This window comes from Pteropus medius, unplaced genomic scaffold (assembly GCF_902729225.1).
Source record: "Pteropus medius unplaced genomic scaffold, Ma_sr-lr_union100, whole genome shotgun sequence".
Lineage (NCBI taxonomy): Eukaryota > Metazoa > Chordata > Mammalia > Chiroptera > Pteropodidae > Pteropus > Pteropus medius.
In genome coordinates this window covers 12474856-12493776 of record NW_024346667.1, presented here as the reverse complement: position 1 = coordinate 12493776, position 18921 = coordinate 12474856, and the positions used below count along the sequence as shown (strand labels likewise).

At 39.3% G+C, this 18921-nt stretch overlaps 1 protein-coding gene across 1 annotated transcript in view; it reads left to right on the top strand.

Annotated features, from left to right (window-relative positions):
- Positions 1-18921, top strand: part of XKR6 (XK related 6) — a 291730-nt gene that overhangs the window by 121425 nt on the left and 151384 nt on the right. The gene's annotated exons all lie outside the window — the stretch shown is intronic.

The following is an 18921-nucleotide window of genomic DNA, read 5'->3' as shown; positions in this document are numbered from 1 at the left end:
ACCCTGGGATCAGTGGTGTGGGTCATTGTGTGCAAGCTGTGCCCCATGGACCTGAACCCGAGGTCAAAGAAGCCTGGTACTAGAAGTCTGTCCCCGCAATTTCTGAATGACCAGCAGAGGATAGGTGTCGATTTGAGGCAAACTAGGAAAAAGAAAAATAAGGACAGTCTTGAGACTTCAAATTGATTTCCATTTTAAAAATTATTCTTTCCACTTCTATGTCCTTTCTACAACATGCCTTTATTTGGTAAAATAATAAGCTTGCCATCCCAAATTAGTTTTCTAAAGATATCTTTAAAACTTTTTATTGGTCTGTGAAATCAAAGGCTGGGAGTGCTGTTTCTTGGAACCGTGAACATTAGTATAAGGCCCCAGTTGTTTGTCCCACAATCCATAACTCACAGGACACTGATTAAGGTGCCAGAGAACAGTGTGGGAAAGTTTAGGTAATTAGCATGTCTGTATGATAGAAGTCATTGTCTTAAAAAAAAAAAACTTACGGTAATAGTAAAAAGAACGGCTAAGTATCCTGTTTCAACCAGTGGTTGTCTGAAAATCTCTCAAAGACAGTTCCAATAGTTTTGTGCGAAAAAGAACTGACACCTCAGACCATTCAAAGGTCCACTACTACCACACAGATTTTAAGGAAATCATTTATACTGCCTTGCAGATAATTTTTTAATCTGTAAAATAGTCACCAACCTGCAAACAATTCTGCACTGATGACCAGAAACAATGCAATTAGAACTGATTTTATTTCTGCATATCTGTAACATTGAGTTTAAGATTGTATGCCATAGTCTTGTGTGACTACACTAGTTTTTATTAATTAGCTTTGAAGAACCGGACAAAAGCATCCTGGAGGAAGAGAAACTAAGGATGAATCCATGCTGTATTTGGGCTGTTTGATGATCACCTTTTAGCTTCCCAATGAAAGGGCATTTTTCAGAAAAATGTAAGCTAAGTAATACCAGTTCTTATATCTCGTCACCTTTGTCTAGCCACCATGCTAAGTAAGACAAAAAATGTGTCAAGGAGCGAATTTCTAGGAAATACGATTTTTTCCTTTGGCATCTTTAAGATGAAGGTTCTTCCTTCCTAAATGGGTGCTTGTAGGCAGTTTCAGAGGAAGTTGGTAATCTCAGAGGGTCATGGTGTACAGTTCTCCAAGGTACCTCTCTCTGTCTCTGGGGATATTGCAAAATTCTTACTGAATTGCTCATTAGAGAAATCTTGCCATATTCTACAATAAGGGTTTTCCTTAGAGACTTTTTCTTCGGAGACCCAACTTTGAATTATTATACCCAGGGCTATGATTAGTGAGGCAGACACCTACTTTCTGTATTCACTGGGACTCAGAAGCAAGAATGAAATTACTAAATAGAATGAAATTGGTTGGAGGGATATTTTGGGCTTGATTTGCTATATGCTGTGCATCCTTTCCCTCGGGTAGAAAACTATTAGCAAGGGCTTTTAAATTTCTCAAGAGTGGAAGGCATTACTTTCCATTAAATTTTTGGATTAAACGTTTTGAGCATTCTCCATTTTGTAGCAGAGAAGAGATTATATAAATTGATATAGATTGAAAACATTTCACCAAAAATATGACCAAAAATTGTGGTAGATTTTGAATTTTGTATTTTGAAGAGAGAGCATGCACGGTGATAAGCAGGGAATTTATTTTATTTTTCTCTCTAATATCTCATTCTCCAAACCAAGTTACAGTTTTAGTCAAATAATGAGTCAGAAGTTTTCTCTTAGGAATTAGGATCTTCAGTTTGTGGGTGGCTCTCAGTAGCCTCTCCAGGCTTCATTTTGATCTTAGAAAACCACATCACAGAATGAGTTATGCAATTTCAAATTTATGGAATCTTCTAGAAAATATTCACATCATTGTAGTTTTCCCACTTTCAGAAATGAGGAATGATTCTTAAATACTAGGCCAAATGAAGATAAAAGTGTGGTTCGTGGCTTGCTCAGTCTATGCCTCCACCAGTGCTTGGCCCAATTCAGCAGGACTTCTCGCTGATCTAGGGGCTGAGTGGCAGGACTGAGTTTCTGAGCAGTTGACTTTCTTGATGATCTTAGGACAATTAAGGCAGGTGTTGGAGTGTCGCTTTTCACATCTACCAGCGTAAGCAATAAATACCTGTTTGGTTTTTTAATAACATCCTTCCAAGAAGTCATTGTAGCAAATTATCGTTCCTTCTTCTAGATTTTATTTTTTAGATTTGTCTGTTAAAATTGAGATTAAGAAGTAGGGCTAATTCAGTGGCTGCCATTTCCTCTAAAAAATTGCCATTGGCAGCTGACTTAGAATTCTAATTTTGTACTCAGTATTCTAAATAAGTCCTAAATTCTGACCAAAATATAGTAAATTTGGTCTGAATGGAGCAAAAGATTCTAAAAGCCCTTTCGCCTTTCCATGCCTAGTCTCCTGCCCTTCGGATCTTTCTGGCTCCCCTTGATGGTGAAGTTGATGACCACCTTAAAGACTTGAAATTTAGAGCCAAAATCAGAAAGGTGATAGAAGGGGAGTGGCACAGCGAGGAGGTATAAACCCTTAAAGTGCAACAAATACTGGACCAGGGTACGTGCATAGTTGTCTTATCACTATGTTTTTATGACAAATAAGTCAGGGCTGACAACTGCACGGTAAATCTTGCCTCTTCCAGTTCGGTTTGCAACCTCGTCTTCCTCTTGATGGGAACTTGAATTTGCACAAATGAAATGTTAGCACACAAATACACTGGTACCTAGGTGGATATCAAATTATGAGTGGGCAGTTTCTCACATCCTGAGATTCTGCTGAATGAAAAAGACATTTCCCAATAACTGGAAGTTGTCACTTGCTATTCTTCTTTCTCTTACTTTTTTCAGTATGAGAGTCTATATCAAAATAATTTTCTCCAAAAGCTATTCGGTAGGGGAACTTGAGAAGCATGGTATAGTTGGATGTGGCATTTCAGTAAATTATTTTTGCGAATATTGATGGATGCTTACTCTGTTCCAGGCTCTTGAGAAACTACACAAAGCATGGAATTTACATTCTAGCAGACTCAAGGAAATCATCATATGTAGAATAAATGGATAAGAGAATGTGCTCAGGACGCAGTGCGGAATAGAAGAGCAGGTCTCAGTTTTTAAACAGCAAGATGAGAGTAGATTTCATTTCGAAAATAAGATTCGACAAAGATGATGTTTATATAAATTGGAGCTTACCGACAAGATTTATCTGAGGAAGAGAAAATAAAATACTGGAAAATGTCCAACAATTGTTTACTGCTTTTCCAGCCACTCGTAACTCGTTCACATTCCTTCTTGTTTTTGCTACTGTCATTCTTCCTGCGTAGAATTTTTCTTTTCCCAGCCCAAATGGTGTCTCCGTGACATTGTTTGTGGAGGTAGACATGGCCATAAACTGGACTCCGGGGCAAAATATGACACTAAAGTATGGGCCGTGTGTCATAAGGGGGCATTAGGAAGACAGGCCAGGCTGAGGGAACACTAGGAGCTAAAGCAGGCAAGGGTGAGCAAGGTCAAACTTAAGGCAGATTAAAATGGGGCAGATCACGGAGGACCCCGTTTCATGCTGAGTAAAGGCAGCAGGGGCCCATGTGGGGGCATCCACTGAGTATGGCAAAGATTCTTTGGCTCTCGTAGTTCTGTTTATAATCTGGCAAGTGAGGAATGGAAGAGAAGGTGGTTAGTAATAATTTCTTCTGTCTCAATACCATTTTTGCAGAAAACTTTTTCTCATAAAAACATGATTTGTAAAAGTTTTCAAATGGTACAGAAAATTGAAAGAGCAAAGTTCACTATCGCTATTGTTAATATTCTGATCATCGTCTGTTTAGACGTTTGTCCTTGGCAGCATGCAGTACGTTACCCATGCTAACAGCATCTTTTGTAAGGGCTGGTCTGTGCAGATGTAAACAAGTCCCCGTTGCTGGAACTGAAGTGGTTTACAGTTTTCATTCAGATTCTTTCCAGTTTTTCACTCTTAAAAATCTAGTTTCAATATCCTTCTGTATAATATCTGCACTTACCCAATTATCTCCTTGATATAAATTATGAACACTTCAAAAATCAGGATCCTTATAACTGACGTAGACAATACTAGAATTTAGTACTGTAACACTTAATTTTGAGCAGTGTGTGTGCATGTGTGTGTTCAGAGCACTTTAGCAACACCTTATCTCTTCAGATCTGCTTAAGACATTGCAAGATGGGTTCAGGGAGGTGGTGGTCTCCCCACTAGGGAGGCGAGGGAACGGGGAGAAATATCTCTTACTCGGTGCTGCACAGGGAGCGCCTGCTGCTCGTGAAGCACGTTTGCAGCCACCTTTCACAGCACTGACTCCGAGGCCAATGCCACAGAAACTTTTGGAATGTAAGATGATTAGAATATATCACAGCCAAACTAAAAACGGAACTGTCTAGTTTCCTCTCATGAAACTACTTTGATTCCAAGTTTAATTAGGTAGATCAAAGAGCAACACATTTAGCTGAGGAGTTAACATATAGCAAAATTCTGATATATTTCTTAATGTAGGACGTCTTTACAGGGTTAAGTGTGAATTTCATTCTAGTTCTTTCAAGGAAGTGGACCTTCTAGAAGTGGCCTAATTGGATTACTGGATGGTAATCTATCAGCGCCACCCTCCTTAGACAGTTTTTGTTCATAGGATGGTTCCTAGATTAAACTGTTGTACACTAAACACAATGAGTAGAACTCAAAGAGATTCAGTTTCCTGTTATGTGGAAGTCTTGGCTTATGTTGAAGTCGTAAGTTCTATTCTCTTTTCTAAAAAATGAGTGCTACTTAAAAGTTGTAGCTATATCACCTCTTCTACTCATCACCCATTCCTCTTTGTCTCAGGGCCTAGTTACTCACATGGCTCCCTTGCTGCTTTTAGCTCTGATACGACGTCTCCTCATCAGACGGACTGTCTCTCACCAGCCTATCTAAAGTAGCATCTCTTTCGCTATCCCCCTTATTTCTTCATAGCAGTTAACACAACCTGACATTAAAGATTTTTCTCTTCCAATATAAGCTCAGACAGGGCAGGGTCTTTGTTTTTTTCCTGGCTATTTCTTCAAAACCTAAAACAATACTTGACCTATGTTAGAAACTTAGTAATTATATAATATTTGAATGAGTGAATCTCCTGCTGCTTCTACATAAGGAGTTGTGAAGAAACTTGGAGTTTTTAAAGAGTCTGGAAGGAAATCAAGGACTTGTTAAGAAAAAAAAAAAGCGGCAACTACCTTAGAGGACTGACCTCAGGGCGTCATGTCCGGGCAGAGCCGTCCTGTCCAGCAGCGCCATTCCTGCCCCCAGGTCCTCCTCTCCCTGAATGTTCACTTGAAGCCATCGCGCCTAACATTCCCCCGTTGGACAGTGGCTTGTGCTAATAACAGGCACCACCTTTAAAAAACATTTTAGTAAATTAATGCATTCAATAGCTCTCTACTGAGCAACAGCTGTGGTGCCAGGCTTGTGTGAGAGGTCGGGGCTACAAAAGTCAGCTGGACAGACTCAGCTCATTTTTCAGAGTGTGAGTTTGGCTGGACAAGATGGCCCTCCTGCCAGCCCCACACTAAGAGAGAGCTCCGAAGGAGAGGAAGCTTTGGTCCGTGAGGAGCAGAGTTGTAACATGGAGCCCAGGCACCGGTGGGGAGGTGTAGTGTGTGGTCTTGGGGCAGGGGAGGGCAGACGTGGGAGAATGACAACGTGCCTGCTCAGGGGTTTGCTTAGGCTCTCCCGGGGCTCAGGGAAGAGGGAGGAAGCTCTCTCCGTACTCGTATTTTCTCCTAAACCGTTCGCAATAAACAAAATTCTTGTGACTACCACTTTCTATGTTAAGAGTTCTATGAACGAAAGTCAGAAGCTAATCATTTTAAATGTTTCTATGAGTGAATATTCCAGAAAGCTCCAAGGCCTGAAAGTCTATTTAAAAACATCTTGGCAATACAATGAATTTGTATTACTTACCCCTCAAGATTCAAAAGAAAGAAAAAGAATTTAAAAAACTTTATTCTTCTAGCAATGCAAATAGACTAAAATTTAAGGGAACAGGATTTCTAAGTGATTTTTCTCACTTATTCAATAAACAAATAATCAATCCTTCAAATATTCTAAAAGAGGTATCGTGAACTTTTCTGTAAGGAATATTTAACTGGAAAGGAACATAATACAAACATGCATGGCCAGGTACTCCTAACCTGTAAGAAGCTCGGGCGTTTGCATGGAGACAGGTTTTTTGCATAGCTCTGTCGAGACAGAATGGCTGTACTCTAGTTATGAAATGAAATACAGTCTTACAGCATGCTTTCTGACACGTAATGTTCTAAGGGTGAGAAGTACACATAGTATTAACAGCATCAGGAAAAACTAGACTGGTAAAAATAGGACCTGGTATTCATCCTGTCCATTGGGTCCTCTCTACCTCACGTACCAGCTCTAAGTATGTGGTTGTGTGTGTGTGTGTGTGTGTGTGTGTGTGTGTGTGTGTGTGTGTGAAAGAGAGAGAGAAAGAGAGAGAGAGAGAGAGAGAGAGAGAGAGAGAGAGATTGAGAGAGAGAGAGAGAGAGAGAGAGAGAGAGAGAGAGTGACCTGAGGACCTAGTTCAATTGCAGATTTGGATTCAGTATTTCCGGGGTAGGATTTGGGATTCTGTTTTCCTCACAGCCTCACAGGTGAAGCCAGCACCACTGGTCCACAAATTACGCAGACTAACAAGGCTCTAGCTTTCTTTCACATGCATTTTTTTTTTTCATAGAAACCTTATAACTACCCTGTGAGTTGGGCAGTGCTAACATTACCTCCTTTTACACATAATAAAACAGTTTCCAAGAGGTAAATTTTCTAAAGTCGTGGTAGAATCCAAGTTTTCTAACTTTGTTGTGGAGTGTTTTTATTATACGAGTTCTAATTTGTTTGTTGCAACGTGAATGTAGAAGTACGAAGAAGGAAGGTGAAACTAAAATGACGTTTTTGGAAACGATAGAGAAAACACACACGTATTTCCATGATTATACCTTCTGAGGTCATATGAGAGGGAGTTAATGGACTAGTGAGATGTAAAGGTTATATGAGAGTTCTTAGACTTGCCATTTGTAGACAAGAAAACAGAGCAGATGATGAGGGGCCTGCTTAACTGTCTTTGGGAAATTCAGATTTAACTTGACTATAGGCTGCCATCTATCTTCTGGATGGAAATAGAACTTAAGAGCTCGGTGACATTGATTTATGGAGCACTGTTCCTGTCAGATGGTACAAAGAATGTGCAAATTATATGCAAGTGTGATGAATCTCACTCAAAATATGCCAACTGGAAAGATGATGTCTTCATTCCAGATAGATTTTAATTTTGTTCTTTGGGTAACTTTCAACAAGGTCTTGATTATGCTTATTCTTCATATGGTGTATACTGAAAAATAGCTAAAATATTGTCAAAGAGAAAGATACTCGCATAGAAATCCAGTGTGGCATTTGTGAGCCTGTGTCCTGGGCCCCAGCAGGCGAGAGGAAGCCTGGCTGGCCCTTGGGTTGATGAGAATTGAGGCAAAGTGAATCTCACTTGACCTTTTATTTTCACAATTGACTTTTTTTCCAACAAAGGGGGCTGTTTTATATTGGTGTTGATCCATTTCCTTCCTTTTCCAAACTATCTCAGGCACTTGCTGCTGAGCAATCCAGTGGCAGCACAGAAAGATTCGATTCATTTTACATCTTATTCAGCTCAAAATCACGAATTGATTTTCCAGTGTTCTAATAGTGTCCTGTTATCCATGTAATATATACTCATGGCAAAAATTATGAAATTAAAGGAAACGATAAAAAAATCACTATACTTCTACTACTCAGTGATAATTATTACCATTTTGGTGAGTATCATTCATGAACATGTTTTAACAGATTGAGATGATGACACTATCAAAGTATTTTTAAAAGTATTGTAACCTCTTTCACATAAGAGCATTGGAATGAATGTTTTCCCAAATTTTGAAATACAGAGTTTGGATTTTTCATTGTTGTTGTTAGTTGCTATTCCAACAGATGGATGTATTACAGTCTATCCAGTCCTCCCTATTGATGAACATTAGTTTGTTTTTTTGTTGTTTAATATATTATACTGCAAGGGAAAATCTTTGTGCTGAATCTTTGTACACATCTCTCATTATTCCCTTAGGCTAAATACTGAGAGAATTACCAACTCAAAAGATATATTTAAAATATTTGTTGGATGAATAATGCCTTTTGATAAATATTAACAAAGGATGATCCAGAATGGTTGTCCAATTTATATCCTTAATTAACAGTGTACCTGGCTATTTTGGGTATTGTTTTTAAACTTTGCCTCTTTGACAATTTAAAATCGTATCCCTTTGTTTTCATTTGCATATATTTGCTCACCAGTGAAACTGAATTTTTTACATTCTTTTCTTCTGTGAAATGCCTCTTTGGTCCTTGGCTCATTTTTTAAAATTTATTTTATTGTTATTTTAATTTTTATATTTTATTTTTTCAATCATAGTTGACATACAATATTATATTAATTTCAGGTGTATGACACAATGATTAGACATTTATATCACTTATGAGGTGTTCACCCTGATAAATCCAATACAACATACATAGTTATTACAATACTACTGACTGTATTTCCCATGCCATACTCTATATCCTCATGACTATTTGGTAACTACCAGTTTGTACCTCTTAATCTCCTCCCCCTTCGCCCATCTCCTTACCCCCAACCTGACAACCATCAAAATGCTCTCAATATCTATGAGCTTGTTTCTATTGTTTGTTTCTTTTGTCCTCTAGATTCCACGTATGACATTTGTCTTTCTCTGTCTGATTTACTCCACTGAGCACAATACCATCTAGGTCCATCTACGTTGTTGCAGGTGGAAGATTTCATTCTTTTTCATGGCTGAGTAATATTCCATTGTATATATATACCACCTCTTCTTTATCCATTCATCTTTCGATGGATACCCATGTGTCCACCCATATGGATGCCTCTATATCTTGGCTACTATAAATAAAGCTGTAATGAATGTACAGATTCACATGTCCCTTCAAAGTGGTATTTTGGGCTTCTTCAGATAAATACCCAGAAGTGGGATAACTGGGTCCTTCTTTGTCTCTTGTTATAGCCTTTGTTTTAAAGCCATTTTGTCTGGTGTAAGTATTGCTACCCCAGCTTTTTTTGTTTGTTTCCATTTTCATGAAACATCTTTTTTCATCTCTTTACTTTCAGTGCATGTGTGTCTTTCAATCTAATGTGAGTCTCCTGTAGGCATCATATGTAAGAGTCTTGTTTTTGTATTCATTCAGCCACCTTGTCTTCTGATTAGAGCATTCAATCCATTTATGTTGAAAGCAATTCTTGCTAGATACGTAGTTATTGCCATTTCATTATTCATATTTTTACCTATCTTTTTTTTCTTCTTAAAGAAGTCCTTGTAACATTTCCAGTAATACTGGCTTGCTGATGATGAACTCCTTTAGCTTTTTCTTGTCCGGGAAGCTTTTTATCTGTCCTTCAATTCTAAATAATAACTTGCTGGGTAGAGCCATCTTGGTTATAGGTCCTTGCTTTTTATCACTTCGAATATTTCCTGCCAATCTCTTCTGGCCCGCAAAGTTTCTGTTGAGAAATCGGCTGACAGTATTATGGGAGCTATTTTGTAAGTAACTGCTTTTCTCTTGCTTTTTTAAAGATTCTCTCTTTGTCTTTAACCTGTGGCATTTGAATTATGATGTGTCTTGGTGTGGGCCTCTTGGGTTTATCTTGTTTGGGACTGTGCTTCCTGGGCTTGTATGTCTATTTCCTTCACTGGGTTAGAGAAGTGTTCAGTTAGTTATTATTTCTTGAAAGAGGTTTTTCAATTCCTTGCTTTCACTCTTGTCCTTCTGGAATCTCTCTGATGTTAAAATTGGTAAGCTTGATGTTGTCACAGAGTTCCCTAAACTATCCTCATATTTTGATTCTCTTTTTTTGTTGTCATTCTGATGGGGTGTTTTCTGCTACCTTATCTTCTAAATCACTTATTTGATCCTTCACTTCATCTAATCTACTAATAATTTCTCCTATGGTATTCTTCATTTTAGTTATTGTAATCTTAATTTATGACTGATTCTTTTTTATGTTTTTTATCTCCACTTTTGTGTTTTCTATCTCTTTGTTAAAGATCTCACTGAGTTTATCTACTCTTCCCCTAACTTTATTGAGCATCCTTATAACCAGTCTTTTGAACTCTATGTCTGGTAGATTGCTTGTCTCCATTTTGTTTAGTTCTTTTTCGGGAGCTTTGTTTTGTTCTTTCATGTGGGATATGTTTTTTTGTTTTCCCATTTTGGCTACCTACTTGTGTTTGTTTCTATTATATTAGGTAGGGCTGCTGTGTTTCCCAGTCTTAGTAGAGTGGCCTTATATAGTAAACGTGCTATGTGTTCCAGTGGCACAGTCTTCTCTGGTCACCTGAGCTGGATGCTCCAGGTGTGTCCCTTGTATGGGTTGTGTGTACCCTTCTGTTGTAGTTGAGCCTTGGTTGCTGTTTGCTCATCAGTGGGAGGGATTGACCCTTGGGCTGATCGGTTGTGATGACTGGCGTGACCAGTGGAGGAGTCGTTGTGCAGGAGCTGACCCTACAGACCAGGATTTGCTTTAGCGGGTCTCTGGTGCCTGCCTTGTCTGCCCTTATCTGCCCTTTGTGTGTGTCATCCTCATATGTGACCCCAGGTGGTGCTCACAGGCTCAGACTGAAGCTGATCACCGGGCATGCAGGCTGGGTCCTCCTGGGAGGGGCCCTGCTGCACGCCAAGTTCAACTGCAACCTGTGCCCTACCCAGGGCCACCTGGCATGAGTCACCAAGCAATCTGCAGATGGCTGCCACCCACACTGGGCTTGGAAGTGCCTTGAGAGGCCAAGCCACAAACTGAGGCTGGCTGCTGCTAGTGCCCGGGCTTGGGGCTGCTCAGCAAAAGGTATGGGGCACACCGAGGCCAGATGCTGCTTGTTCAGGTTTTACGAACCTTTGAGAGATTTTAGGAAAGTCCGCAGCATGAGCCAAGACAGGCTGGGCTGTTTGTATGGAAAAGCCACTGGAAGCGGCTTGGGTGGGTCCGCAAATTGGGTGGGGCGGGGTCTCGGGGAATCGCATGGGTGGAGCGACCAGTGTTAGCTGCGTTGATGGAGACTCAGATAAGGCGGCTGCCTCTGTCTTCCAGCCAGGCGAGGGAAGGCTCAACAAAGGAGCCAAGGCTTCTGCCAGAACTTCTGTCTGGGAGAAAGCTGCCCCTCCAGGCCTCGCCCTGAAGCCAGACAACTCAGTTCCTCCTGTGTGTCCCTAGTGCCCTTCAAGCTGCCGCCCCAGCACTGGAGCTCAGAGTGAGTGAATTCATTATCGAATAAGTCTGCGCGCGGGATCCTTAACGGGAAAGTCTGTGCCTCCCTCAGCTCTCCATCTCACTCAGCCACAATCTCCGCTGGAAGTTGTGGAGACTTCTCTTCTCACACTGGAACCCTGGACGGGGGTGCCTGGTGTGGGGGTGGGACTCTTCATCCTTCTGGGGGTCCTCCACAGCTGAGATATTCCTCCTGATCCTCAACCGCCACACGCGGGTGTGGGACCAGCCAGTTTCACATCTCCACCCCTACCTCCAGTCTCAAGGTGGCCTCTTCTGTGTGTCCCCAGTTGTAGGACTCTGTGCAGCTAGACTTCAGGCAACTCCCAGTGATGGCTACTCTGTAGTTTAGTTGTGATTTTGATGTGCTTGTGAGTGGAGGCCAGCACAGCGTTTTTCTAATCCGCCATCTTGACCAGAAGCCAGTCCTTGGCTCATTTTCCTCTTGAAGTTTTGTTTTGTTTTGTTTTGTTGTTGTTTAATGATTTTGTTTAATTTATCTTTGTTACTTGTACACATATTTTCCCTCATTTGTTCTTTAACTTTGTTTATAGTAGTTTTTGACATTCAGAAAATTTTACACTTTTACCTAGTCAAACTTATCTTTTTTGTTTTGTGTTTTCTGCTTTTATGCTTAAAATGTCTTCCTAGTCCTTGAATGAAAAGATCATTAAAGACGGTTTTAATTGTAGACGTAATTGGAAGAAAGTGGAGTTAGGAATTGGGAATTGGCTGTAAGCATTTTGAGGAAAAAATCACCACTAATTAAATGCGACCTGGTCTTAACCACATGATACATCAGAATCACCTGTTAGAACGTTTTGAAAATTACCAATACCATATAATTTTGCTTACATATGAAATCTAAAGAATGAAACAATGAAAAAACAAAACAGAAACAAACTCATAAATACAGAGAACGATTCAATGGTTGCCAGATGGGAGGGGGATTGGAGGGATGGGTAAAAAAAGAGAAAGGATTAAAAAGTACAAATTGGTAGTTAACAAAATAGTCAAGGGGATGTGTAGTATAAAGAATATAGTCAATAGTATCATAATAACTGTATGGTGTCAGATGGGTACTAGATTTATTGAGTTGATCACTTTGTAAGTCATTTAAATGTCTAATTACTATGTTTTACACCTGAAACTAATATAATATTGTATGTCAACTGTAATAGAAAATAAATTATTTTTAAAAATGCAAAAAAAAAAAATTACCAATGCCTGGGACATACTCCAAAGCCACTGAATTAGAAACTTAAAAAACAAAAAAACCTTACACAGGTCCATAGACTTAGAAAGGAGCAGAGCCAAATTGCATGGGGGATATATATATATATATTTATTTTCTTGCTTTGAGCATTAAATTTTACTAGTGTATTGGGTGCGTTTTGTCTTACCTATCACCATCTGTTAACAGTGAAGGTCATAGTGCTTTCATGAAGAAGGGGATTCAGAACAGTGTGCTGGGGAGTCCCCTGCAAAATTACAGTGGTTTTCTGGAAATGCCAGTCTCACAAGTTGGCAATTATGTGCACCTGATTAGTTCTGAGTTCCATGGCTGCTTCCCGTGCTTGCCTGAGGTGTCACTGCACCAAGGCAAGTGGATTTTTTTTTAATTAGAAGAGACAGTATATTTACAAATGTAATATAAAGAATACATAGAATACATAGAAGATATTAGAAGATACAACATATTTACAATCTATAAATGTAATACATTCGTATAATTTTTAAACCAATATTCATTATTCTTTGATATACAGTAGTATTATTTGAAATGTGGTGTGGACCTTGCAAATTAAAAATTGCAACTTGAGAAAAGGAAGTCAAAGCAAAAATGGTCAGTTTTATATCCCTGTATAAATGAATTATGGTCATTAGTTACATTGAAAATATACTCTCATTTTCCTAGTTTGGAGTAGTCTCATTAAGAAGTTTTATAAGGAAATTTGCCTATGAATCAACCTATGCTTTTTCAGTGTCCACCTTATAAGTAGCATCTTGCATTTTAAGGAGCAGCCAGTCTGCCCACAGGAAGTGAGAGGGAGGGCACAGACAGGCCTTGGCTTTGGGCAAAGAATCTCAGAGCCTCGGAAATGATGATGATGATGGTGGTGGTGGTGGTGCCACCTCATAGGGCTGTGAGGAGGAGTAGGCATGGTAGTTTAAGTCTAGTGTCTAGCAGGTGTCAACTACTTTGTTAATATTGGTTCCACCAACCCCGACTGTGTTCACTGCACTGGATAATTTGAAGGAAGATATTTGGGAGCTAGGGGCAGAAGGCAGAGGATTGCAAGGAGAGGTCCCTTTCTATTTGAGGTCCCCTGATCAGTTTGAGAGAGTAGGTATATATGCCCCAAACAAAAAGTGGAAACTATAAAGACACTGAAGCTAAATTTTATGTAACAGATAATACACTTATTATTTATAAGAAATCAAAAGACAGAGAATCAGGTGTGGCCTGAAGTAGTTACTACACTATTTTTATATCAATTTCATGTGTTAAATACTTAAACAAGATTTGAATGCATCTTAAGTAATTTCAAGAAAGAGAAGAAGAAAAGGTCATGTTGACAAAAATTTTTATTATAACTAAGAGGCTAAGAGAATGTGTTGGCAAGGCAAAACTCAGCCCACAGCAGACCACAGGGAGCAAGAGAGACACTGAACCTTACGTGAGAAAAATTTTTCTTGTATAAGCATTTTTGCACCATGATTGGGATTATGACTTTAGATGAGCAGTGGACGGGAACCTGGGGTGGCAGACCATGCAGCAGAATTGTCTGCCACTGTGGCCATTCCAGGGCTACAGGGTAGGCAGTCAAGCAGCCAGGTTACTTCTCCCTTGCTGAGGGCCCTGGGACCAGCTGCTTCTCGCCCCAGACTGCTTACTGTAAGATGAGAGAACCGACTGGATTGTGTTGTCTTCAGGCCTCTTTCAGCTCAGACATCCCATGATGAAAAACCAGTTTATTGATTATTGTGGGCCTGAAAATATGAAAGAGGTTGAAAGTATCCTGGGTTCATTTCTGACCAAGGTTCCTCCAGAAGCAGAGCAGAAGAGCTTCTTGATCACCATCCAGGAGGAAGAGTTTATCTTTGGACCTCTTTTTAGTCCTCTTGCTAATCTTTGCAGGGCAGGACCATGGACAGCTCCTGGCAAACACAAATTGAGCAATTTCTCCTCCTAATCTTTTATCACCCATAATATCCCCTGCCCCTCAGCATAGCATCCCTCATATCACAGCTTTTAGAGAATACAGACCTTTCCAGCCAGGATCCCCACCTAACCATCTCAAAATTTAGAGGTGGTCTCAAAGTCAAAGCATTCCATGTACAAAGTCCATAGTGGTGTTTGCACAATTACTCTTCATGTTACTCAACAAATACTTAGCCAGCATCTATTGTATGCAAAACACTGTGCTGGATGCATAGGCAGTGTCGTTCATCACCCAGTAGTGGGCTTCAATCTCAATTTAATCATCTACAACCGGAATTCTGAAAATAAATAGGATAAAAATAAAAAATATTGTAGCATCTCACACATAGTAAGGCTAAGTATTATTTAACAAAAAGTTTCAGTTTTACATTTTTAAATGTGTCTCTGTGTTATGAGTTTCAGTAGAAAATATATTTCTCACTCTGCATCGTAGTTAGAAAAGTTTTAAAAACAATGCTATGAGTTCACAATCTCTTATCTGCAGTTCCACATTCCAAAACATGAAAGGTTTTTTTTTTGTTTTTTTTTTTTTTAAGTTTGGCACAAATTCATTTGGCAGCAAAACATGACCTAAAATGATTTCAAGATATTTATAGCCTTTATCCCACTTACTGTGAATATTTGTACACTTAACTGCAGAATGGGGTCATACCTTTGACCCCAGTGGGCATGTTGCACTCAGTTACTTTTGTTAAGAGCCAGAAAGTTCTGAGCTATAGGGCTTTTCCACAGAGATTGTAGACCCATATAAGGAATGTAACAGTTTTCATTCATTTAGCAAATATTTATCAAATTCTTTACTATGAGCTTGACATTGTGCTGCTGGGTGTCAGATATGGAAGGAATGAAAGTTGTAGTGACATGAATTCTTGGAGAATTTAACAATCCCATGGGTGGGATCGATTTGGGGCTACCAGAGATGGACTTCAGCACTCTCCTTTCACGTTCTTCTCTCTGTTAGTTCACCCAGACCCTCAGCCGCAGGGATTTCTCTACCGATGGTTTCTAAGTCTCCTACACTACATTTCGACATGACTTTACACTAGCACTTCAGTTCAGCACGTTTAAAAACTGACTGCAAACTCCATCGTCCTAACATTTCTGTATCCTTAATGGTACCACTGTCTCCCTCACCTGGATGCAGCCTTACTCTTGTCCTTGACCCTGTCATCCAGTCATTGCTCAATTTCTGTTGGCATTTTCCTGCCAATGGCCTTTGCCTCCTTTCTCTTCTCTCTATTCCCAGTATCGCCAGTTGATACAGATGTGAATGGTTATGTCTCACCTGGCAGATAAGATGGTCTAGAAGTACAGTTGGGTGAAGCAAGAGTCTTAGGGTCATAGAGACCTGGGCTCAAGTTGTACCTCTTCTCTGTTCTCTCTGAAGGACCTTAGACAAGTCACACAGGATCAATTTTCTTTTCTATAAAGTAGAGTTGATGATATATACTTAATGAGTTGTAATTAGGAATAAAAATATAAACACCAAACACGATATTAAAAGATAAGCCACAGACTGCAGATGTTTGTAGGGCATGTAACTAATGAATATTCAGAATTTATAAAGAACCTCCTTCAACCCAATAAGGGAAGAAAGACCCAATTTTTAAAAATGGGCAGAATATATGGACAGGCAGTTTCTAAGGAGGAAATCAAAAGATGAATAAATATATAAAAAGATGTTCAACCTTATTAGCAATCCAAGAAATGCAAATTAAAATGATAAAATACTGTTTCATATCCATCATATGGCACAAATATGGGCAGGTATGTCAAGCAATAATAATTCGAATTGTTGGTACACGTGTAAACTGGTCCACTCTCTTTAAAGAGCAAGTTAGCAATATTGAATAACGTTGAAGATGTGTATACCTACCACCTAGCAATTCCATTGCCAAGAATGTTCTTTACAGCATTGATTAAAATGACAAGATCATAAGAAATAACAAAAACATCCATTAAAAGAAGACTGGATATTCCTTCAGTGAAATACTATACAGTAGTCAAAGTGACTAAATTAAAATTAGATTTGTATCATCATGAATAAATCTGAAAAAAAAAAGTATTGAGTGAAAAATGCAAACCACAGAATAACCAGAGTATGGAACCATTTATATAAAATTTTAAAACATGCCAAACAATATTATTTATATATTACATATATTTACATATGTATGCATAGATATGTATGTATGGGTAAATATCTAGTTTATGAATAAATGCATATCTAGAAAAACATATCAACACATACATAAGAATGATTAACAACAGATTGAGTGCAGTGGTTACTTCAGGAAGGGGAATGGAATTAAAAAGAGAAAGAGAGTTTTGATTGTAAGTGAACAAAACCGTCAATGCAAAATGTTAAATTTTGACAAAGCTAGGTGGGTACATAAGTGTCCTTTGTATTATTCTCTTTACTTAAGTGCTTGAAATATTTCATTTTTAAAAAACACTCAACCCCAGCCTGGCAATTAGTGAGTATATTATAAATATTCCTTTCATTCCATTCAGGGGGCTTCTGTGGTTTCCTTTTACCTGACCAGTTGTGATCCATTTCCTCCATCTGACATTCCAGATTAGACAAGGTCTAAACTTCCTGACGAGGCACTCATGACCCTCCACTCGTTGGCTGCAGCATTTATTTCCTAGTCTTATGCTGTGGTCCTTCCCTCAGTGGGCCCCATGTTCCAGCCATGGAGTCCTGGGTCATGTTTAATGTATTCCTGTTCTTTTTTCTTGGATTGTGTGGTTTTCTTGGCTGGAATTTCCTTATCCCTTTTCTATGGTTATACAAATCCAGCTTCCCTTTTGTCCATTCATCTACCTATCCATCCATCCCATCCATCCATCCATCCATCCATCCATCCATCCATCCATCCATCCATCCACTTTCTGAGGCACAGCTGCGGTGTAAGGCACACATAGCCTACTCTGATTTGCTCTGCCGCAAATAATCTCGACTTTCACAAAATCCCAAATGGCCTTATACCTTTAATATGGTATTTATCATATTAAAATTTATTTTATCTTGCTAGACTAGGCACTGAAGGGCAGATACTATCTTATTCATTTTTAGTGACTTGCACTTATAAGAACCCATTAAATATTGGTTGAAAAAAAAATAAGTTCCAGATTGTATGTCCAAAACATTGAAATTAATGTTAAGATTATGGTTTAATCCTCATCACTTGAATATAAATATTTGGTGTCTTCAGTGCATTGATTTTATTAAGAGTACCAAGCACTCCCTTCCATCTTTGTCACCTGAAGGAAAGAAGGACATTCTAAGCCATCTTGCTTTCACATTTACTGAGATTCAAGACTCTGGCACACCAGCCATGATCTCACTTCTCTAGGAACTTTGCATTTGTTTAGAGAAGGAAGACAGTACCACGCAAAATTAGTAACATGACAAGGTGTGGTATGGGTCAAATAAATGATGCTGGCATCATGGTCTGAATTCATCCTTAATGAAACAGCTTGTTTTACGCTTGGCTGTGTAAGACTGGTTTTGAGATATTCATTTTTTTTTTTTCCAGAGGGATCTGGGTCAGAATTATCATTTTATGTCAGATTGGATTTCTGTATAATCTGCCTCCCCTTTTCTGGCTAAAGTAGGTATTTAATAAGATCATGATTATATGTAAGCTGATACTCAGGTGTGGATTTGAAGATGTCTTCTGATATCACAGTTTTATAAGGCGTGAGCCTGAAATCTTTCTGACCTGACAATGAATGCAATTTTCTTTGCACTTTTTCAAAACAGGTGTCTGTGAATTCTTAAAGCTACTAACCTTCCTCATACCTCTTCCTTTCCAGTGCACTCCTAGAAAACAGCTTTCAGTATGACAGTGGCTGTACTTTGTTTCCAACGCCAGTCACAAGTTGTTTGTTCGTTTGTTTGTTGCCATGGTTATTCCTCAGCCAAGTAGGCTGTTTGAAGACTTCGGGTTGGAAGGCATCTTTATGTGAACCTCACTCCTTTCTCTGCCTTCTGCCTCTGCTAGCACATTTCTAGTGATGGGGACCTCACCATTTCTCACTGTTGATGTCGTTTACATGTGGGATTAGAGACTCACAGGTTGTCTGAACATGGTGGGAGGGTTGGGCTCTCTGCAGCTGTGAGGCCCACACAGCCTTCCAAGAAGACCCGGCTCCTCCTCTGAAAGTCTAGGCTGCTGGCAGATCCCAGTCTTTTGGGACAGTGGGTCAATGGCAGCTTCTTTTGAGTCAGGGCATTACTGGAGTCCTGACATCAAAAACGCT